At 48.0% G+C, this 20,922-nt stretch overlaps 1 protein-coding gene across 17 annotated transcripts in view; it reads right to left on the bottom strand.

The window, feature by feature from the left end:
* Positions 1–20,922, bottom strand: part of LOC119965371 (teneurin-2-like) — a 3,273,255-nt gene that overhangs the window by 2,575,893 nt on the left and 676,440 nt on the right. For all 17 annotated transcript variants that reach the window (XM_038796070.1, XM_038796068.1, XM_038796065.1 and 14 more), the window contains exon 7: positions 12,327–12,363. The gene's annotated coding sequence lies outside the window, so the exon portion shown is untranslated. The remainder of the gene's footprint in view (positions 1–12,326; positions 12,364–20,922) is intronic.

The following is a 20,922-nucleotide window of genomic DNA, read 5'->3' on the forward strand; positions in this document are numbered from 1 at the left end:
TCCCTAAAGGACATTAGTGAACCTGATGGGTTTTTACGACAATCGGCAATGGTTTCATGGTCATCTTGAGACTTTTAATTCTAGATTACTTATTGGATTCAAATTCCACCATCTGGCGTGGCGGGATTTGAAATTGGGTCCCCAGAGCATAACCCTGCGTTTCTGGTTTACCAGTCCAGTGACAATACCGCTACGCCACCACCTTCCCAAATCCTCCAGTCCCCCGGGACTAATCTGTATTCAGAGAGGCCTGGAAAATTTCAGTCAATGGCTCCGCAATATGTTCCTTACCTCTCTCAGCAATCTAGGATGCATCCCAACAGGGCCTGGCGACTTCTCTGGAGCGCTGCCAGCCTTTTTAGCACCTTTTCTTTATCTATCACTCTACTGCTTCTGCTCAACACCCACATTTTCAACTGGGTCATTGTCATCATATTCTAACTTTGTAAAGACAGAAGCAAAGTACTCATTTGGTACCACTGCCATACCCTCCACTTCAGTGAGCAGTTTACCTTGCTTGTCCCTTATGGGCACCAGTCTATCCTTCATTAATCTTTTACTATTAATATGCTTGAAGAACATTTTGCAATTTGTTTTAGCATAGCCTGCAATCCTTTCCTCATGCTTCCTCTTAGCCTTCCTTATTCCAGTCTTAACCTCTCTCCTGTATTTGAGGTACTCGTCCTGAATTTTATACTATTATTATTCTGGCATGCATCATATGCCTCTTTTTTCTTCCTTACTTTATCTGCAATATCTTTAGTCACCCAGGGTATTCTAGCTTTGGATACACCATCTTCATTTCTCATGGGTAAGTACCTAGCTTGCACCCTATTCATCTCGGGAACCTCAACATTGTGGACAAGTGCCATGTGCCACAAGTCATGACCTGTGAGCTGGTTGCCTCCAGCAAGACTTCATAAAAGTTGAACCGTGGAGTGGCAGAGCTTGAAATCAACCATGTCGTTGGGGGAACTGAGTGGGTCACTGAGTTATGTTCTTCCAATCTATCGATTTCCTCTCTTTGCACTGTATAAATGGTGAAACTTTAAGCCAGGCATTTCAGATTCCTTTTATTGCCGCACTGATAGGAAAAGTGTTCTAAGGCAGTGAAAGAGATAATGGGACCCTCCACTGTGAGGGAAAATCCTTTGTCAGATGTCCTTTCTTCATTGGTGGTAAGTGATTAAATGTTCCAGCTTGTGTCTTCTACGTATCTCTGTGCACAGGGGCCCTCAGCCTGGGTCAGCAGAAACCTTCCTGAATCAGGGCGGTACCTGACATTCGCAGCATCTTCATGAGCCTTTTTCACCCTGATCCATGCCCAGCCACCCCATTGTGGAGCCAGGACAACACTGTCACCTCCTTCCACCTCCTCCTCCCCCACTGATGAGCTTTGCTCTCTCCTTGGCTTCACTGTCATCAAGGTCAGCACCTCTCTGGAGGGTCATGTTATGGAAATGCAGGAAACTAAGGCAATGGCCGAGAAAAACCTTTGCACAAGGGTATTGGGGGGTGCCTAATAGTTCAGGCACCAGAACCATATTTCGGAAAGGTGGAACATCTGCACAATAGTTGTCCTACTTGATGCACTATCAATTACGATGAGACAAGAGTAGAGAGTAATCGAGGCTTTATTACACAGAGATTTGTGGCCTCCTACAGCTGCTGCCGAAATGGCTGCAGTTCGGAGAGCACACACATTTATACTCCGCCTACTGGGCGGAGCCAGCAGGCAGGGATCTACCCCATACCTGCAGTACAGGGGCCTTACCATAATACCCTCATTTGCAGTCAGTATGTACAATATAATACAACAGTGGTGACTACCACATTCACCCCCTGTTAAAAATTAGTCCAGCGGGCTTGGTGGAAAACTATTTACATACAGATTGTCATTAAAATTTCAGAGGAGGTTACAAATTTAGACGATCGGGCGCCTTGATCCGTTGATGAGAGCGCCGCAGTGTTGGTGGTATGTCAGGCGTTGGCTCAGTCGTCGGTGACTCAGGGAGCGTGTCAGCATTCTCTTCATCCCCGGGTGGGACCACAGGGAGGACGGATCGTCCTGGAGCGGGGGCTGTGGTGGGGTGCACTGGGGGGATGAAGGATGGTGCCGGGGCACGGTGTGGGGGGTGTGAGGGGACCCAGCTGGTGCTAGGTCCCGAAGGGAGACTGTGTCTTGGCGGCCATCGGGTTACGCTATGTAGGTGGGGAAACCGAACAGAGCGAAGATGGTGTTGACGGCTTTGATGACAGTGGCAGACGTCATGTCAGTGCATGGGATGGCGAAGGGGAATTTCGAGTACTCGTCGACCATGTTGAGAAAATACGTGTTGCAGTCTTTGGAGGGGAGGGGCCCTTTGAAGTCCACGCTGAGGCGCTCAAAGGGGTGGGAGGCCTTCACCAGGCGCGGTAGAAGTGCGGTTTTCACTCCGCGCAGACCTGGCAGACTCTGGTGATAGCCCTGACTTCCTCGATGGAGTAGGGCAGATTGTGGGCCTTTATTGAGTAGTAAAAACAGGTGACTCCTGGGTGACAGAGATCGTCATGCAGGGTGTGGAGTCGGTCCACTTGTGCGCTGGCACATGTACCTCGGGATAGGGCATCGGCGGGGTTCGTTGAGCTTACCGGGCGATACAAAATCTCGTAATTGTAGGTGGAGAGCTCGATCCTCCACCTTAAGATCTTATCGTTTTTGATCTGTGTGTTGTTAAACATGAAGGTAACCGACCGTTGGTCAGTGAGGAGAGTGAATCTCTTGCCGGCCAGTTAATGCCGCCAATGTCGCACAGCTTCTATGATGGCTTGGGCCTCTTTATCGACGGAGGAATGCCTAATTTCGGAGACATGGAGGGTGCGAGAAAAGAATGCCACGGGCCTGCCTGCCTGGTTGAGGGTGGCGGCCAGAGCGACATCTGGTGCATCGCTCTTGACTTGAAAGGGGAGCATCTCATCGACAGCGTGAGTCGCGGCCTTGGCGATGTCTGCCTTGATATGGTTGAAGGCCTGGTGAGCCTCGGCCATCGGTGGGAAAATGGTGGATTGAATGAGTGGGCGGGCCTTTTCCGCATAGTTTGGGACCCACTGGGCGTAGTACGAAAAGAACGCCAGGCATCGTTTGAGGACCTTGGGGCAGTGGGGGAGGGGGAGTTCCATGAGGGGCGCATGCGATCGGGGTCGGGCCCGAGAACTCCATTCTGGACCACATAGCTGAGGATGGCTAATCGGTCCGTGCTGAACACACACTTCTCCTTGTTGTAGGTTAGGTTAAGGAGTTTGGCGGTGTGGAGAAATTTGGAATAGTTAGCGTCGTGGTCCTGCTGGTCATGGCCGCAGATGAAGACGTTGTCCAGGTACGGGAAAGTGGCCCACAGTCCGTACCGGTCAACCATTCGGTCCATCTCCCGTTGGAAGACCAAGACCCTGTTAGTGATGCCGAAGGGAACCCTAAGGAAATAGTAAAGGCGGCCGTCCGCTTCAAATGCGGTGTACTGGCGGTCCGCCTTGCGAATGGAGAGCTGCTGGTAGGGAGATTACAGGTCTACTGTCGAGAAGACCCGGTACTGTGCAATCTGATTGACCATATCAGATATGCGAGGGACTGGGTACGCGTCGAGCTGCGTGTACCGATTGATGTTTTTCTCCCCAGTTTTAACCACTACCACTTGGGCTCTCCAGGGGCTATTGCTGGCCTCAATAATACTTTCCCGTAGCAACCGCTGGGCCTCAGACCTGATGAAGGTCATGTCCTGGGCACTGTACCGTCTGCTCCTGGTGGCGACGGGTTTGCAATCCAGGCTGAGGTTCGCAAACAGGGAAGGTGGGTCGACCTTCAGAATTGTGAAGCCGCATACAGTAAGGGGTGGTAGGGGCCCCCAAATTTCAAGGTTAGGCTCTGGAGGTTGCACTGGAAGTCCAGGCCGAGTAGCAAGGCAGCGCAGAGGTTGGGGAGGACGTAGAGGCGGAAGCCGCTGAACTCTACCCCCTGGATGGTGAGGGTGGCTGTGCAGTACCCCCAGATCACCACGGAGTGTGAGCCGGAGGCCAGGGAGATTCTCTGGTTGGTGGGGTGGACCGTGAGGGAGCAGCGCCTTATCATATTGGGGTGGATAAAGCTCTCAGTGCTCCTGGAGTCCAGAAGGCAGGAAACATTGTGCCCGTTGATCTTCACCATCGTTGACGCGGTCGTGAGGTTGCGCGGTCGTGTTTGGTCGATCGTAACGGAGGCCAGGCGTGGTTGGTCGGCGACAGTTGCAGGCATGAGCAGCCCGATGAGGTGTCCGACGAGCAGGGATCCTGAGGTGGGGAAGATGGCGGCGCACACGGGTCGCACGTGTCCTGGGGTGGACAAGGTGGCAGTGCCCACGGGCCGCACGTGTCCTGAGGCAGGCAAGATGGCGGGGAAGATGTCGGCATCCACGGGCCGCACGTGTTGTATGGGGAGCAATATGGCGGCACCCGGGGCTCGCACATGGGGGCCGCCGGGGCAATGGCAGCGACTGAGCGGGCCTGGCACACAGCAGCAAAATGTCCTTTCTTACCGAAGGTCTTGTGCCAGGCAACGTTGTCGGGGGGTGCTTTGACTGTCCGCAGGAGTAGCACCTGGGGTTGTTTGGTTGCCGTGCGGCGCAGGCCTGGGGTTGGCTGGGGGCAATCACTGATGGGGTGCACGGTAGGGCGTTTGCTGGCGGGCTCCACAATGTCCAGTAGGTGTGGGCCGCGCGGTCGAGGGCATACACTTGAATATTGCGCGAGGCAACCATGAGCGAGAGCGCTAGTTTCTTGGTCGGCGCAAGGTCGAGGGTAGCCCCTTTTAAGAGTCGCTGGCGGATGTAGGCTGACCCGATGCCTGTAACTAACGCATTTCTAAGTAGCAAGTCCGAATGTTCAGAGGCCGAGACGGCCTGACAATCGCAGTCTCTCACTCGGATTTGGAGGGCACACCAGAAATCCTCCACAGACTCACCGGGGAGTTGATGCCGCGTGGCAAGGAGGTGTCTGGCGTAGATCTTGTTGGTCTACTGCGTGTAGTTCTCCTTCAGTTGTGCCATGGCCTCAGCGTATGACAGCGCATCTCGGAAGAGGGGGAAGATGTCCGAGCTCAGGCGCATGTCGAGGATCTGGAGCTTCTGTGCCTCTGAGGGTGGTCTAGTGGCAGATCCACTGTGTGCCTCGAAGCAGGCTAGCCAATGTGCGAAGGCTGACTTGGCATTGTTTGCTTGAGGCTGCAGCTGCAGGCGATCCGGCTTGATGCAGAGATCCATCATTTTAAAATCTCTGCGTAATAAATTGATGCACTATCAATTACGACGAGACGAGAGTAGAGAGTAATCGAGGCTTTATTACACAGAGATGTGTGGCCTCCTACAGCAGCTGCCGAAATGGCTGCAGTTCGGAGAGCACCCACATTTATACTCCGCCTACTGGGCGGAGCCACCAGGCAGGGATCTACCCCGTACCTGTAGTACAGGGGCCTTACCGTAATACCCTTGTATGCAGTGCAGTATATACAATATAATACAACAGTGGTGACTACCACACTACTAAGCAGGTACTATTGGCTGTAACACCTTTGTGCCTCTCAACGGGATGTCTATAGAGGTGTATGTGTCTCTTTGTCACCGAGGAAACTTCTAGGAACTTTAAGGCTTGGATTGAAGATTTGATGCAGACTCCATGGGCAGAGGATGGACTTATGGCCGCCACAAAAAAAGAGAGTGCACACAGGGAGGAAACCCTTCATGTGATTGCAGTCCATGTGACACTTACGGATTGACAGCCCTTCCTTTTGACAAATATGGCCACAAGGATGCAATTTGTGATATCCTGCAGTAAGGATAACCCAATGGTAGCAATACCCAACTCCTTCCATCACTCTGAGGCTGTGTTTATTGTGAAATAAATGTGTTGTCTAACTCTGGCCAAAAGAGTAGCAGTGGCCTACAAACTTATCCTTGGGAGAAATCAGAGGCACACTGACTATGACAGTTACTGGAAATGCATGGTGACCATTGCTGCAGGGTCTGAGGTCTTTGCGGTGAATTACAGTCTCCTGTAACAGAGGGTCACCTTAGTGTGGTAGGGCGGCCTTTAAGGAGCGAGGCCTTGTGGTCCACATGACTGACACAGGGGAACGCATCACCCTGACTTAATGGGAGAAAGCGTAGATCCCTGGAGCAGCGGCTGGGCAGTGTGGACCCCAGAAGCAGAGAGTAAAGATCTAAGTATTGCTGCTCTCTTTCTTTGCTTGTTGTTCGTAAACCCCTTTATTCAATACTGGAAGTCTCCAGTGTATTGTCTTGAGCCGCCACATTGGTGATGAGGTAGACCAGGTCGATCGCTCGTCCCCAGCACTTCAGGGTGCAAGAAGGGAAACGAAGAAGCCTCCAGAACAAACAAAAAATTCAAGAAGCACGACGATAGCATCAAAACAGTGATTGTAAATGCCAAGGATCGGGAGGTTAAACACATTCAACAAGGGGGCTGAAGGCTGGAGCCAGTACACCGTAAGGCTCGGCTTCTTTTTCACAGTGAGTGGAATAACAGGGGATGACAGTAGAGTTGCTGAGGAGGAGCCAATGGATGTGGCTGATTTGGATTTTCAAAAGGCTTTCGACAAAGCCCTACCTGAGGATTTAGTGTGTAAAATGAAAGCGCATGAGATTGGGGGTAGTGTATTGATTTAAAAATCTGGTTGGAAAACAGGAAACACGGAGTAGAAATAACCGGGTCTTTTTCCACATGGCAGACAGTGACTAGTGGGGCACCAGCTATTCACAATATATATTATTGATGTAGATGTGGGAACAAAACGTTATATCTCCAAATTTGCAGATGACACAATGCTGGGTGGGAGGGTGAGCTGTGAGGAGGATGCAGAGATCCTCCGTGCGATTTGGACAAGTTGAGTGACTGGGCAAATGCACGTATAAGAAGAGATTGTGTCGGTTAGGATTATATTCGCTGGAGTTTAGAAGAATGAGGGTGAAATCTCATAGAAACCTGTAAAATTCTAACAGGACTATATAGGGTAGATGAAGGAAGAATGCTCCCGATGGTGGCGGTGTCCAAAACCAGGCGGTCACACTCCAAGGATATAAGATAAACCATTTCGGACTGAGATGAGGAGAAATTTCTTCACCTAGAGAGTGGTAAGCCTGTGGAATTCGCGACCACAGAAAGCGGTTGAGGCCAAAACATTGTGGCGGGATCCACCATTTCGCCGGCAGTGCACTCGTGCCCGGGAATTTCCCGGCGGCGTGTGGGTGCCCACAATGGGAAACCCCATTGGCCGGTTGGCAGGATGGAGAATCCTATTGCTGGCGGGGGCGTGCCTCACCAGAAAACGTGTGCGGCAGGTCAGGGATTCACGCCCTGTGTGTTTCCACGAAGGAGCTAAATATAGTTTCTTCAGACTGAAGGGGTCAAACAAATTGGGGGAAAGCCGGAACAGGTTACTGAGTTAGATGATCAGCCATAATCATAATGAATGACGGAGCAGACTCGAAAGCTGGAATGGTCTACTCCTGCTCCTATTTTCTATGTTTCTATGACACTCCCTTTCCAAAGGCTGAATACCCTTTTCCCAGTTTGACCTCTGTTGGTCGTTCTGGGTGAGTGTGCTTAACACTCAATTTGGCTCTGTTTCTTTACTTAGCTCTGGAGTCGCCAGGTATCGTTAAGATACTGCCACAAGTTCAAGGTGAAGTTCAAAGCAATAAAACCATACACCAATTAGTAAGTTCAAACAACTGAGTTTATTATAATAACTACCCATGCACACACTAAAAGGATTAAGCTATTCCTACCGCTAAATAAAGTAATACTTATCTCGAAGGAACTGCCGGGTCAGGGAACAAGGCCTCTTGCTCTGCTCTGATCTGCAGACATCAGGTTGGTACAAGTTAAAAGGGGTCAGGAGTGTCTATCTCTGGTAGCGATCGTTGTGAGACACTTACTGGCTGGTGGCTGCTGTCCGAACCCTCTCCTCTCTCTCGTTCAAGGTCTTCTTGGCAAAAGCTGGTCGAGGTGCTGGTCCACGGAGGAGTGTTGGTCAAAGAGAGAGAAGGGCTGGAGGGCTGGACGAGAAGACTGAACCATGTGTGGGACCTATCTTTTATAGGTCCCAGGGATCCACGCCCCTTTGGGCGGACTCCCTTACCTGCTTGGAATCGATTGGGTCTCTTCCCAATCGATATGTTTGAATCCCCCCAATACTGAGGCTGTTCCTTAGCTACGGGGCGGGCTTTCAGGCTCTTTGTTTTCGAACCTTGCTGGTGCCTGAGTGTCTGGTATCCTTTACAATGTTGCAGTTGCTTCCCCATTTGTGTCCATTGTCTCTGGAATCGTTCCATTAACATGTAAACTATCCCGGAGATTGCCTCATTAGTATGCGGAATGTTCGTTTTGGTGCTGTCTGCTTTCTTAGCAGACAGAATCCACACCTGCTGGGTGCAGCCTGCTGGCGCTGCAAACATTGTCCATTTTATCCTGTATGCTTTGCGTTCCTCCATTTTGTATTCAGGGAATGGCCAACTTTGGTGGCTACACCTCTAAGGGGATCCCTTGTGGCAGTCATAACTGGTTTTCTCCTCTGCATCCACGTTCCGACAGTTGGTCAGCAATAGGCAGTGGTTGTGACCCCTGTGCCCCATCAACAGTCCAGCCTCTACCTCCAATATGCTCCTAGCGAGCTGATTAACTATTTTAATTGGGAGATGAATGGGACTACTGTTCCTGTTGTGCCATGGTGAACATTGCCAGTTCTAGGAATGACAGGCCGGTCAATACTTTCGGCCACCCACCATGTCCTCTGCCACCTTGGCTCACGGACGCCTGAAATCCTGGCCCCTAATTTCTGACAGCATTGCCACAATTCGCTCCTTGCCAGCCCACACCAGCGGCACGAGCCCACCACAGCCAACCCCTGCGTGTACACAGTGCTGACATGGAGGTGATAAAGCTTCCAATTTGTTTTATTAAACATGTTGTGGGAATGAAAGCAATTTCAATCTGCTAAATTATTCTAAAGATCATTGTTTGTTGTTACTCTTTAACCAACAGATTCATCATTTTGCTAAATCACGAGAAAATCCTCATCTTTATTTAATTTGATTCAGAGAACAAAATCCTCTGACGCTCAAGAGGAACCAATGTCCTAACAAGTGCATTAATCAAGTCAGTTTTTAAAAAGTATGTATCAATAAAATATTTAATCATGAAATGAAATCATATTATATTTATAATTTAATAAAGTAAGAATTTAAATTCATCAGTGAATAATTTAGTTCAATAAGAGATGTTCAGTCAAGTGGGCTGCAAATGTATTACTGTGCATTTTTCTTCTGCAACCAAATTATTATTTTTCTACGGTGGTGGCAGAAAAAATTTTGCTGAAAGCACTACGCACTCAACATGTCGTTAAAACGTTTCTCACGGATGGCACATTGCCTGTGCTTATGGACATGCGGCAGATGCCAGCACACCCCGGGTTAAAAATGTGTTTGGCTCGTCAGTGAATCTCCAGTCATTTAATAAAGTTCTAATATGCTCGATCCCTGGCTTTTAATTCTGCTTTAAAACTGCAAAATAATTGCCTCCTGCGAGTCATGCGACAGTGTGATAAGAGTTAGTCACAATATTGAATCAATGCAACATCCTCACCAATCTGATGAAAATGTAAATAAGTAGAATGCTGGAACTTGACATTTTCATGGTGGGATTACCCGTAGTTCAATTCCACCAATGATCTGCCAAATATATAAAATTAAAAGAGCTGCATTCACACTGTAGATGATTCAATTTCCACTCTTTGTTGCTGCTTTCTTGGATACAAGTTATTTCTGCAGAATGAATATTCAAGCATATTTCACGCAAGAGTCAGGAGTAGAAAGATGACTGAAGCGCTGCATTTTGATCTATTGCACATCTCTGTGAGCATAGAGCTATGAGTTTTGAAAGTAAGTGGCTCCTGGCCTGTGAACATTAGATGGAATTTTATGCTTGGCCGGAGTCCCCGCCTCTCCCTTCCACTGGTGAGCATTTAATGGGCTCAATGTGAGACCCTCTGACCCCATCTGGGGAGGAAATACCATTTTCAAAGTCTGCTAGCTAAGCCAATAAGCCCTCAACAGGGATTGGCACTGGAATCAGACACTGAGGTAAGTGAGGACGGGTGGGGGGGGAGGGGGGAGAGTGGCGGTGGTCAGAAGCAGGGTGGCAGCCCGGAACTGGAGGGCCAACTTGGACAAGAGGTGGGGGGGGTGGGGGGTGAGGGGGGGGGGGGGGGGGGAATGGGGAGGAAGACCATGGAGGAGGTCACTTATGGGCTCTGTAGTCAAGATACCTGTCCTTCTCTGGCCCACATCCTCCTGAACAGTGAAAGCTGATTGGCTTCTCATTTGGCCTGGGCCTCCGTCAGCTACTGGAAAAATTGCGGGGGTGAGAAGGGTTCATTAAGCAGCCATTAAATTAATTGGCTAATTAAGGGCCTCAATTTGTCAACAGGCAGGTGGCTTCCTGACCCCTCCCCATTCTTAAAATTATGACAAGCGTCGGTGTCGGGGGACCCCATCTGCCTGCCAATCAACCCCACAGGAGCATGTGACTCAGCCCATTGCATCTGTTTTACCAACATAAGGCTTTGCTCTGTATTTAGAGCTACTCTCTGCCATTTATAATCACCTACAAATTCTTGGTAATTTTCTGAATGTCGTTTCAAACTTGAAGAGCAAATAGTAAGGCGCAGTTCCCAAAATATCGTAAACATGTGCAGCATGGATCCAGATATTCACCGTCTAATGCTCGAGATTCAATAATATTACTTTAATAGAAATGGTGGAGAACAGAACAGTAAATCTTTTGATGTTCTATTGAAAAATTATCAAGCCAAAGTTCTGTCCTCCAGTCATGCCAGAGTAGTAAATCAGGAGACACTTCTGTTCCTGCGGTTGAAATGAATGGAATGATATTGATCAGACACTGCCCAGTGCATAAAACAATCCCTAATTTACGACTACATTGGCAATCTCATTCAGAGATGTCATGGAGGAAACATAAAAAGAATGACACAACGGTGCAAAGTGAGAAATCTGATCAATGAGAGGCTTTGCTGGGTCAGCTTAAGGGAGCTTTTGAAGCTGCGCTGTTTTCTTTCGCAATTATTGCTTGGTTTGTCCTGGGTTAAGGCCTAGATGGGGTTTCTTTAAGGTTAGCCAGATTGCCGATGAATGCTGCCATAGACAGTGACCAGTAAAAATCATCTTAGTTTATTTACAGATGTACGAACATCTCAGTACTCCCCACGAGATTGTACTTCAGCTTCTCAAGCTGCCTCTTAATCATGTGACATTGCATCATGGATCCATCAGTATCTGCATCAGTATCAGATACCCCTGGTGTTAACCCATTCTCTATATTGCTCTCCTGGGAGCCCGATTTCCACAATAAAAACCTGCGCTAGATAGCCAGAGCTGGCAGCGTCCTTTTATTCAACATGTAATCCTCGTTAAAACGTTACAAAAGGCCTGGCTGGCAGCAGAACAAAAGTTTTGTTCGAAGCAAACATTAAAATGCGCGGCACAGGCAGAACTGTTCCACAAACCCACGCAGAGCGATCACATGTAGATTCAGTTTCTATTCTGGTCAGTTCCTGATTTCAAACACACCAGTGTGAGATGAGATTCAACAGAAGCTTTCGACTTTCTGAAGGACTGGTGAAATCAAAGGGAAGAATCATTAAAGGATTTCTCTCACAAGGGCAGTTTTGGTACACAAATTGTAATTGGTTACCTTTCTATCTATCATGGTCTCTTGTCAGGCAGAAGGAGACCAGAAAATGCCGGGGGAGGGAAGAAGTTTTGAAGTATATCAATTTTTTCCCTGAATAGGAATATTTGCTCTTGCTCACTCTGTTTCTAGTCAACCATAGAGCAACTTCTATTCTGCAATAAGGGATTTCTTCAGTCAATTAAAGTGTATGACTGTCATCTTTTCAATTAATTGACTTTCTGTCTTTTGTACCATCTTGAACCTGATTGGCTTTTTTGCTGCAACCTTTGGACCGCCTATGGCATAGATTGTTCAGCACGGGTGTTTCATATTTGCTGTCAGTACTTTAAAAAATAAATTGTCTCCTTATTTTTAGACTGTTCTCCAATTTTCCCTTTTCCCAGGCAGCACATCCCATCCTCCCAGAAGGGATGGCAGGTGACTTGATCTTAAATATCTGTGAATATAACACGACAAATGGTTCCTTGAAAATAGGTGACATTTACTGAAAATTAAACAGATCTGTGAGATTGCAACTGGAAACAATGTATTACCTTGGGCTCTTAATGCTTTCCTCTGAGTCTTCTTTGGCTGCAATGAGAATGAGAGACAACGTTACAAAATAATTCTTGACAATGTTATCAAAATGGTGACTCACTTATACCGCTGACAGTTCTGTGATGATTAGAACTCTTCCGAATCGCGTGGCTTCAGGCAGTGAAACCGGACACGGACCACAGCCAACCAGTCACGCCCTTTAATGTCATGTGCGTACTTACAGGTCTCCCGCTGTCTATTTGGAAGTCAATGTTCCCCCATTACTAACCTTTCTTCTTTTTTTTTGTGTAATTGTGGTTCTATTAATGGATCGTTCTCATCACTCACCTTGCGCGGAGACTATGTCGGCAGCTTTGAGTGGTTGTGAAACAGTTTTGTTGCTGCACCTACGAGCCATTAACAACTGTGCCTGCTGAGACTCTGCAAGCAGGAGTCCAACTAATGCACTGGAAACTATGCTCACAGCACTTACACTAACGGACCTCCTGTATTTGCTAACTATCGTGGCTCAATGAAAAGCATCACAAGAGAAATGAAAGGCATAAAATTCAATCACTTGAAAGAGCTGTATAATAACATTTTCAACATTTTGGACTCTTCAAGATGAATGAGGTCAGTGTTGGGTAATGGAAAATGTGTTTCTTTCTTTTGCCTACTATTGGCATTAAGTACGCACAGGACAATCCTGGCCTAAAGCAGTGTGAAAATGTCCTTCAAAACTATCCGATCAATGAATCCCAATGTGGTTCCCATCACACTTCCTACACTTTGCTCATCACAGTGCCAAAGCAGGAACAGCTCCAAAGAAATTCCAGGCCTATGTCACAGAATCAAATACATTTTGGTTAGGATGTCATTGAGCCCATCATGTTTGTGGTAGTTTTACATTTTTGTACCTTTAAATTCCTTCAAGTTTTTAATCTAATTCCCTTTTAGAACAAAGAACAAAGACCAACCGCCTGTATCCTTCTATACCCCGTCTGTTCATGTGCCTCTCCAGATAAGTCTTAAAGGTCACTAACGTATGTGCCTCAACCATCTCACTTGGCAGTGCATTCCAGGCCACCATCACCCTCTGTGTAAAAAGCTTCCCCCACACATCTCCGTTGAACCTTTCACCCCTCACCTTGAACTTGTGCCCTGTTGTAATTGTCATTTCTGCCCTGGGAAAAAGCCTCCAAATGTTTACCCTATCTATACCCTTAATAATTTTATAAATTTCTATCAGGTCGCCCCTCATCCTCCATTTCTCTTGCGAGAACAATCCCAGTTTATTCAATCTCTCCTCAAGGCTAATGCCTTCCGTACCAGGCAACATCCTGGTAAACCTTTTCTGTACTCTCTCCAAAGCCTCCACATCCTTCTGGCAGTGCGTGACCAGAATTGGACACAGTATTCCAAATGTGGCCTATTTAACGTACTATATAATTGTAAAATAATTTGCGAGCTTTTATACTCGATACCCCGTCCTATGAAGACAAGCATGCCATTTGCTTTCTTTACCACCATTTCCACCTGTGCTGCCACTTGTAAGCATCTGTGCACCTGCACGCCCAGATCTCTCTGTGACTCTATGCTCCTGATGGTTCTGCAATTTATTGGATCTACCAAAATGCATCACCTCAGATTTGTCCGGGTTAAATTCCATCTGCCATTGCTCTGCCCAATTTTACAGCCTATCTATATCATAAGACCATAAGACAAAGGAGCAGAATTAGGCCACTCGGCCCATCAAGTCTGCTCCACCATTCAATCGTGGCTGATATTTTTCTCATCCCCATTCTCCTGCCTTCTCCCCATAAAACCTGATCCCCTTATTAATCAAGAACCTATTTATCTTTGTCTTTTTTTAAAATAAATAATTTTTATTGAAATTTTTTGAAAAATGTATAACAACAAAAATAATAATAACAATAATAAACACCCCCCGGACCCGTAACAACGCATATAACGAGCCCCCCCCCACCCCCCTCCCCCCCGGGTTGCCACTGCTGCTGACCTAGTTCCCTATCGTTGAGCCAGAAAGTCGAGGAAAGGCTGCCACCACCTAAAGAACCCTTGTACTGACCCCCTCGGGGCGAATTTGACCTTCTCCAGCTGAATGAATCCCGCCATGTCATTGATCCAGGTCTCCACGCTTGGGGGTCTCGCATCTTTCCATTGCAACAAGATCCACCGCCGGGCTACTAGGGACGCAAAGGCCAAAACACCGGCCTCTTTCGCCTCCTGCACTCCCGGCTCCACACCAACCCCAAATATCGCGAGTCCCCAGCCTGGCTTGACCCTGGACCCTACCACCCTCGACACCGTCCTCGCCACCCCCTGCCAGAATTCCCCCAGTGCCGGGCATGCCCAAAACATATGGGCGTGGTTCGCTGGGCTCCCCGAACACCTAATGCACCTGTCCTCACTCCCAAAAAACCTGCTCATCCTCGTCCCGGACATATGAGCCCTGTGCAGCACCTTGAACTGGATGAGGCTAAGCCTCGCACATGAAGAGGAGGAGTTCACCCTCTCCTGGGCGTTCGCCCATATCCCCTCCTCAATCTGCTCCCCCAGCTCCACTTCCCACTTAGCCTTCAGCTCCTCTACAGACGCCTCCTCCACCTCCTGCATCACCTGGTAGATGTCAGACACCTTCCCATCCCCGACCCACACCCCCGAAAGCACCCTATCCCTTACCCCCCGCGGGGGCAGCAAAGGGAACCCCTTCACCTGCCGCCTAGCAAACGCCTTGACCTGAAGGTACCTGAACATATTCCCTGGGGGGAGCTCAAACTTCTCCTCCAGCTCACCCAGGCTCGCAAACCTCCCGTCAATGAACAGGTCTCCCAACATTCTTATTCCCGCCCTGTGCCACCCCAGGAACCCACCATCAATGTTCCCTGGGACAAACCGGTGGTTCCCCCGCAGCAGGGCCTCCACTGAGCCCCCGACTTCCCCCCTGTGTCGCCTCCACTGACCCCAAATCTTGAGGGTAGCCGCCACCACCAGGCTTGTGGTGTACCTCGTTGGAGGGAGTGACAACGGCGCCGTTACCAGTGCCTTCAGGCTCGTGCCTCCACAGGACGCCATCTCCATCCTTTTCCATGCTGCCCCCTCCCCATCCATTACCCACTTGCGTACCATCGAGACATTAGCCACCCAATAGTACCCAGAGTGGTTGGGCAGCGCCAGCCCCCCTCCATCCCTGCCCCGCTCCAAAAAGACCCTCCTCCCCCTTGGAGTCCCATGCGCCCAAACAAATCCCGTGATGCTGCTGTTCACCCTCCTAAAAAAGGCCCTCGGAATAAGGATGGGGAGGCACTGGAACAAAATCAAAAACCTCGGGAGCACCGTCATTTTAATGGACTGTACTCTACCCGCCAATGACAGCGGCAGCATGTCCCACCTTTTGAACTCCTCCTCCATCTGCTCCACCAACCTAGTAAAATTAAGCTTATGCAAAGTCCCCTAACTCCTAGCCACCTGGACCCCCAGGAACCTAAAACTCCTCACTGCCCTTTTTAGCGGGAGCCTACCAATCCCCTCCTCCTAATCACCCGGGTGTACAACAAACAGCTCGCTCTTGCCCAGGTTCAACTTGTAGCCCGAGAAACTCCCAAACTCAGCAAGAATCTCCATCACCTCCAGCATTCCCCCCACCGGGTCTACTACATACAGCAACAAGTCATCTGCATAAAGTGACACTCGGTGCTCCTCCCCACCCCGCACCAGACCCCTCCACCTCCCCGACTCCCTTAGCACCATGGCCAGAGGCTCAATTGCCAACGCAAAAAGCAAGGGGGACAGGGGGCACCCCTGCCTCATCCCACGGTAGAGCCTGAAGTACTCGGACCTCCTCCCATTTGTCGCTACACTCGCCATCGGGGCCTCGTACAGCAACCTCACCCATTTAATAAACCCCTCCCCAAACCCGAACCTCTCTAATACCTCCCACAAGTACCCCCACTCAACCCTATCAAAGGCCTTCTCCGCATCTAATGCCACCACAATCTCCGCCTCTCCTTTTGCCGCCGGCATCATTATCACATTTAGCAGCCTACGCACGTTAGTGTTCATCTATTTATCTTTGTCTTAAAGACACTCAGTGATTTGGCCTCCACAGCCTTCTGCGGCAAAGTGTTCCACAGATTCACCACCCCCTGGCTGAAGAAATTCCTCCTCATCTCTGTTTTAAATATCCTGTTGTAATCTCTGACAATCATCATGACTTCATCACTATCCGCAACTCCTGCAATCTTAGTATCATCCGCAAACTTGCTAATCAGACCCGCTACGTTTTCTGCCAAGTCATTTATATATATTACAAAGAGCTGACGTCCCAGTACTGATCCCTGCGGAGCACCACTAGTTACAGACATCCTTTCAGAAAAACACCCTTCCACTGCTACCCTCTGTCTTCTATGGACAAGCCAGTTCTGTTTTAGTTTTTAATCTAATTCCGTTTTATTATCATAATTGATGAGCCTTCATGAACTATTTGTGATAATGCATACTATATTCTAATAATCCTTTGGTAAAAACAGTTCTTCCAACCTCCACTTTATGCCTTTAATGATAATCTTAACATTTAAGCCCCCTGGTTATTGATTCACCCTCTCCAAACCATTCATGAGTGTCAACATTTCTTTGATATACTTTTCTTGTTCCAGTGAAATATAACCGGTTTATAAAGACTTTCAGCAAATCCAAATCCTCTCATCCCTGACATTAGTGAATCTATTTTGCATCTTCTCTGCAGCTTCGATATCTTTTGTGTAACAAAGCATCCAAAAACGTCATTTGTGGTTTCTCTTAAGTAATTCGATGCCAGGTGGTGGCAAATTCAAATTGTTATTGTCCTGTGTGATGGCAACGTGAATGCATGTGGGCGGTTGCTTTCATTTCCGGAAATGCGGAATACAGATATTAGCCCGTGATGCCGAAATAACTAAAGTCGAAGTAGAAGCAGAACGCTTAGAAGCAGCACTTGACAATCTCCAACATAACAAAGCTCAATTATAGCTCTTTCAGCAACAACCATACAAAAGATTGTTTTTTTCTTATTTGTTCACGGGTTGTGGATATTGCTGACAAGGCCATGCAAGGTAACAACTTCTCAGGTAGTGCAACTTCCAATAGATTAACCGCACAAAGCATTGTATCTGTAACACAGTCTGACAACATATATTGTTCAGTGCTCCCATTTTAATGGAGGAACCATTATGAAATGTTCCATAGCACACCATTCACAACTATTCAAAAACAATTTGTTATTGTTCCTGAAACTATCTGGAGCATATCCTATTGTATTGTATGTGGCAATCATGTCATTCTCCAAAATCAGTCAAATAAAGGGCTGGATTCTCTGATCTCCCAGCCGCTTGTTTCTCCATTCGCTGGCGGCAGGATGCTATACTCCTTGTCAATGGGATTTCCAATTGTCGACATGGGTGCAAATTGCGGTTAGGGTTTGTGGCTCTTCTGCTATCCTCCCGGGATAGAGGGATGTGCGGTAGGCACAACACAGCCAGAGAATCGTCCCCATGATCTTTTATGATTATGTTTGTGATCTTTCTGCAAAGCCATTGGGCCTGACTTTTCCGCATGGTGGGGTTTCCATTCCTGGCATGCAATGAGTCCGCAAATTCTGAGTGCCCCTTCTCGATTTCATGCTCAAATGAACGCTGTAGGCTGCATGTAGAAACTTTGCTCCTCACTCAGGAGGAAACCCCGCCTTCGAGAGCTGCCAGCCAATGTGATAGGACAGGGGCTGCAGTGGACAAGACGGGTTAGGAAAGAGGCGTACTCTGCTGACAGCAGATTGTTATATATTTGTTTTTGCCACAAAGAGAAAAAGAAATAGAGAGGTCACGCTTTAGGTTAGTGAAAACCTAGTACAGGGTTTAGTAAGCTTCTGGAGGAAGATGGTGAACTCCCCAAAAGCCCGCAAAATGCTCTGCCGATGTCACTGAGTATCACATGACATTTCACGCGCCAATAGTGTTACTTAATTATCATAATAATAATCTTTATTGTCACAAGTAGGCTTACATTAACACTGCAATGAAATTACTGTGAAAATCCCCTAGTCGCCACATTCCGGCGCCTGTTCGGGTACACAGAGGGAGAATTCAGAATGTCCAATTCACCTAACAGCACGTCTTTCGGGACTAGTGGGAGGAAACCGGAGCACCCGGAGGAAACCTACACAGACACGGGGAGAACGTGCAGACTCCGCACAGGCAGTGGCCCAGTCGGGAATCAGACCTCAAACCCTGGCACTGTGAAGCCACTGTGCTAACCACTGTTGTGCTGCCCATTTATACTTGAATACATAATGCCTCGCCCCCTTTTACCCCTGTAGTGCTAACAACTTTTCTTTTAAATGTTCAAACAACAGATCGAACACAATATTCGTTACTTTACTACATGCTATTTATGCATCTATACATTAGTAAGACAGTCTCTTTGGCGGACATATGTCTTGTTTTGGTAATATTCAACGTTCAGGAATTTGGATTCTTGTTATCACGAAGGGTCTTCCTGTTCAATTGTCTCTGTTGGTACTGACGATTCTGTAGTGACAGATTCATTAATTTTTGCTGCTCTGACATACGATACTGGATATCATAATTATGTGCCGACGGTATCAAAGACCATCTTGCCATTGACTAACTGCTGAAGAAGGAACACCCTTATACGGCCCAAAGATTGGAGTTGAGGGTTGATGGTCAGTCAAAAGTGTAAAATGATGTCCATAAAGGTAATGGTGGAACATTTTTACGCCAAAAATGAGCACAGTTCGACTCAGCATTTGTTAATATTCTAGAGGCAGATGCTATTGGTCGTTCCTCTCTTGAGGGTATTATGAATGAGACACCTGTGCCAAACCCATAAACTGATGCTTCGAAGCAAGCTGCAATCTCAGCTTTGGATTGTAATGGGCCAATAACTCCAACTTCTTTAAAATTTCTTTGACACTTTGACAAGGATTTTCATTGATCAATCCTATAATTGACCTCAACTGCATCGCATTTTGTGGACGTGGAGCATCTAGGATCTCAACCATATTCTTTGGTTCTTTACGCAAACCATCTTTGTCAATGATATGACCCAGATTGTTGATAGAAGACTTTAAAAATTCGCACTTTTCCATCTGGACTATAAGATTGTGATTTTGCAAATGTGCAAGAGTAGCTTCCACATTCCTTATATTGATTATTCAAACCTGTAATAAGAATGTCATCTAGGTAACATTACACATCAGGTTCTCCAAAATCCCGGCCAAGTGTTAACGCAGGTGTAAACACCGGAGTGGTGTACGGCGGCATCAACAGGCCTCCTGGCCCAGAAATTTTACGTTTTTCCGGGGGCAAGCATGGCGCCGGAGTGCTGCACGCTGCTTCGTGCCGAAAGGTGACCCTGCACGACGGGCGAGGGTCCGCTCATGTGCGTGACGGCCATCTCCGCGCCGGTGCGGAGCAACATGTTGGGGACCGAACAGTGGGCCCGCGCGGAAGGAAGTACGCCCCCTCCAGATCGCAGCTACCTGCCTATCTGAAGCCCATGATCGCGGGCCTGGACCCTGTGATGGTCCCCCCAGAGTCAGATCCCCCCGCCCCCTGACCAGGACGTCCACAGCGGCCGCGGGTCCGAACTCCTGCTGGCTGGTACCAGGTTTGAACCACGCCGGCGGGACTCGGTGGGAGTTCGGCCCGTCGCCTGCGGAGAATCGGCATGCGGGCCTATATCAGCGGCCCCCGACCGGCATTGCGGCGACCACGCGGGCGCGATTGGCGACCGGAGATTCAGCGGCCCAGCGTCGGAGAATCCCAGCCCAGATAATCCACTCAAAATTTGATCAATGGATCTCTGCAAAAGAACAAATGCTGAAAGTATCCCAAGTGGAAGTCTCCAATAATAAAAAAGATCTTTATGTGCCACTATGGTAAGCAATGGTTGTGACTCTGCAGCCATATTCATCTGTAGATACGCTTGAAAAATATCTATTTTGCTCAGTTTTCAGCCCCCTGAGAGCCCAGCCCATAATCTTTGGCTCAGGACCATAAGACCATAAGATACAGAAACTGAATTAGGCCACTCGGTCCATCGAGTCTGCTCCGCCATCCAATCATGGCTTCACGATTTGTGTCGCCCAATCACTGGTGGCACAAGCTTAATGACTCCTGTTTCTCAAGTTCTTTTTCCACTTTTGGTCAGATTGCATGTTATGGGATGCTCTTTAAGGAACTCAGACAAATTGTCTGCCTGACCTTAAGTTTCACTGACATGCCAATCATAGATCCAAGTGACTCTTCAAATACCTCAGCATACGTAATCAGAAGTGGTTGTAGATTGTTTGTAGAATCAACGAGTTGGTTCATGACGGACCAGTTAAGCTTTATCTTCGTCAACCATGATCTGGCAAACACTGCTGGAAAATGTCCTTGGACAGTGTCGAGAGGCAACTCTGTTTTTGGACCATTAACTTCCACATTTGCCTTGATGCATCCCTTCAGTGACCCAACCTCTTCAGTCTATGTCCTCAGGACTACAGCTGATGGTTGTCACGGTTGATGTTTTAGCTCCTGGCTGTATATCGTCTCA

Source organism: Scyliorhinus canicula, chromosome 4, assembly GCF_902713615.1.
Source record: "Scyliorhinus canicula chromosome 4, sScyCan1.1, whole genome shotgun sequence".
Lineage (NCBI taxonomy): Eukaryota > Metazoa > Chordata > Chondrichthyes > Carcharhiniformes > Scyliorhinidae > Scyliorhinus > Scyliorhinus canicula.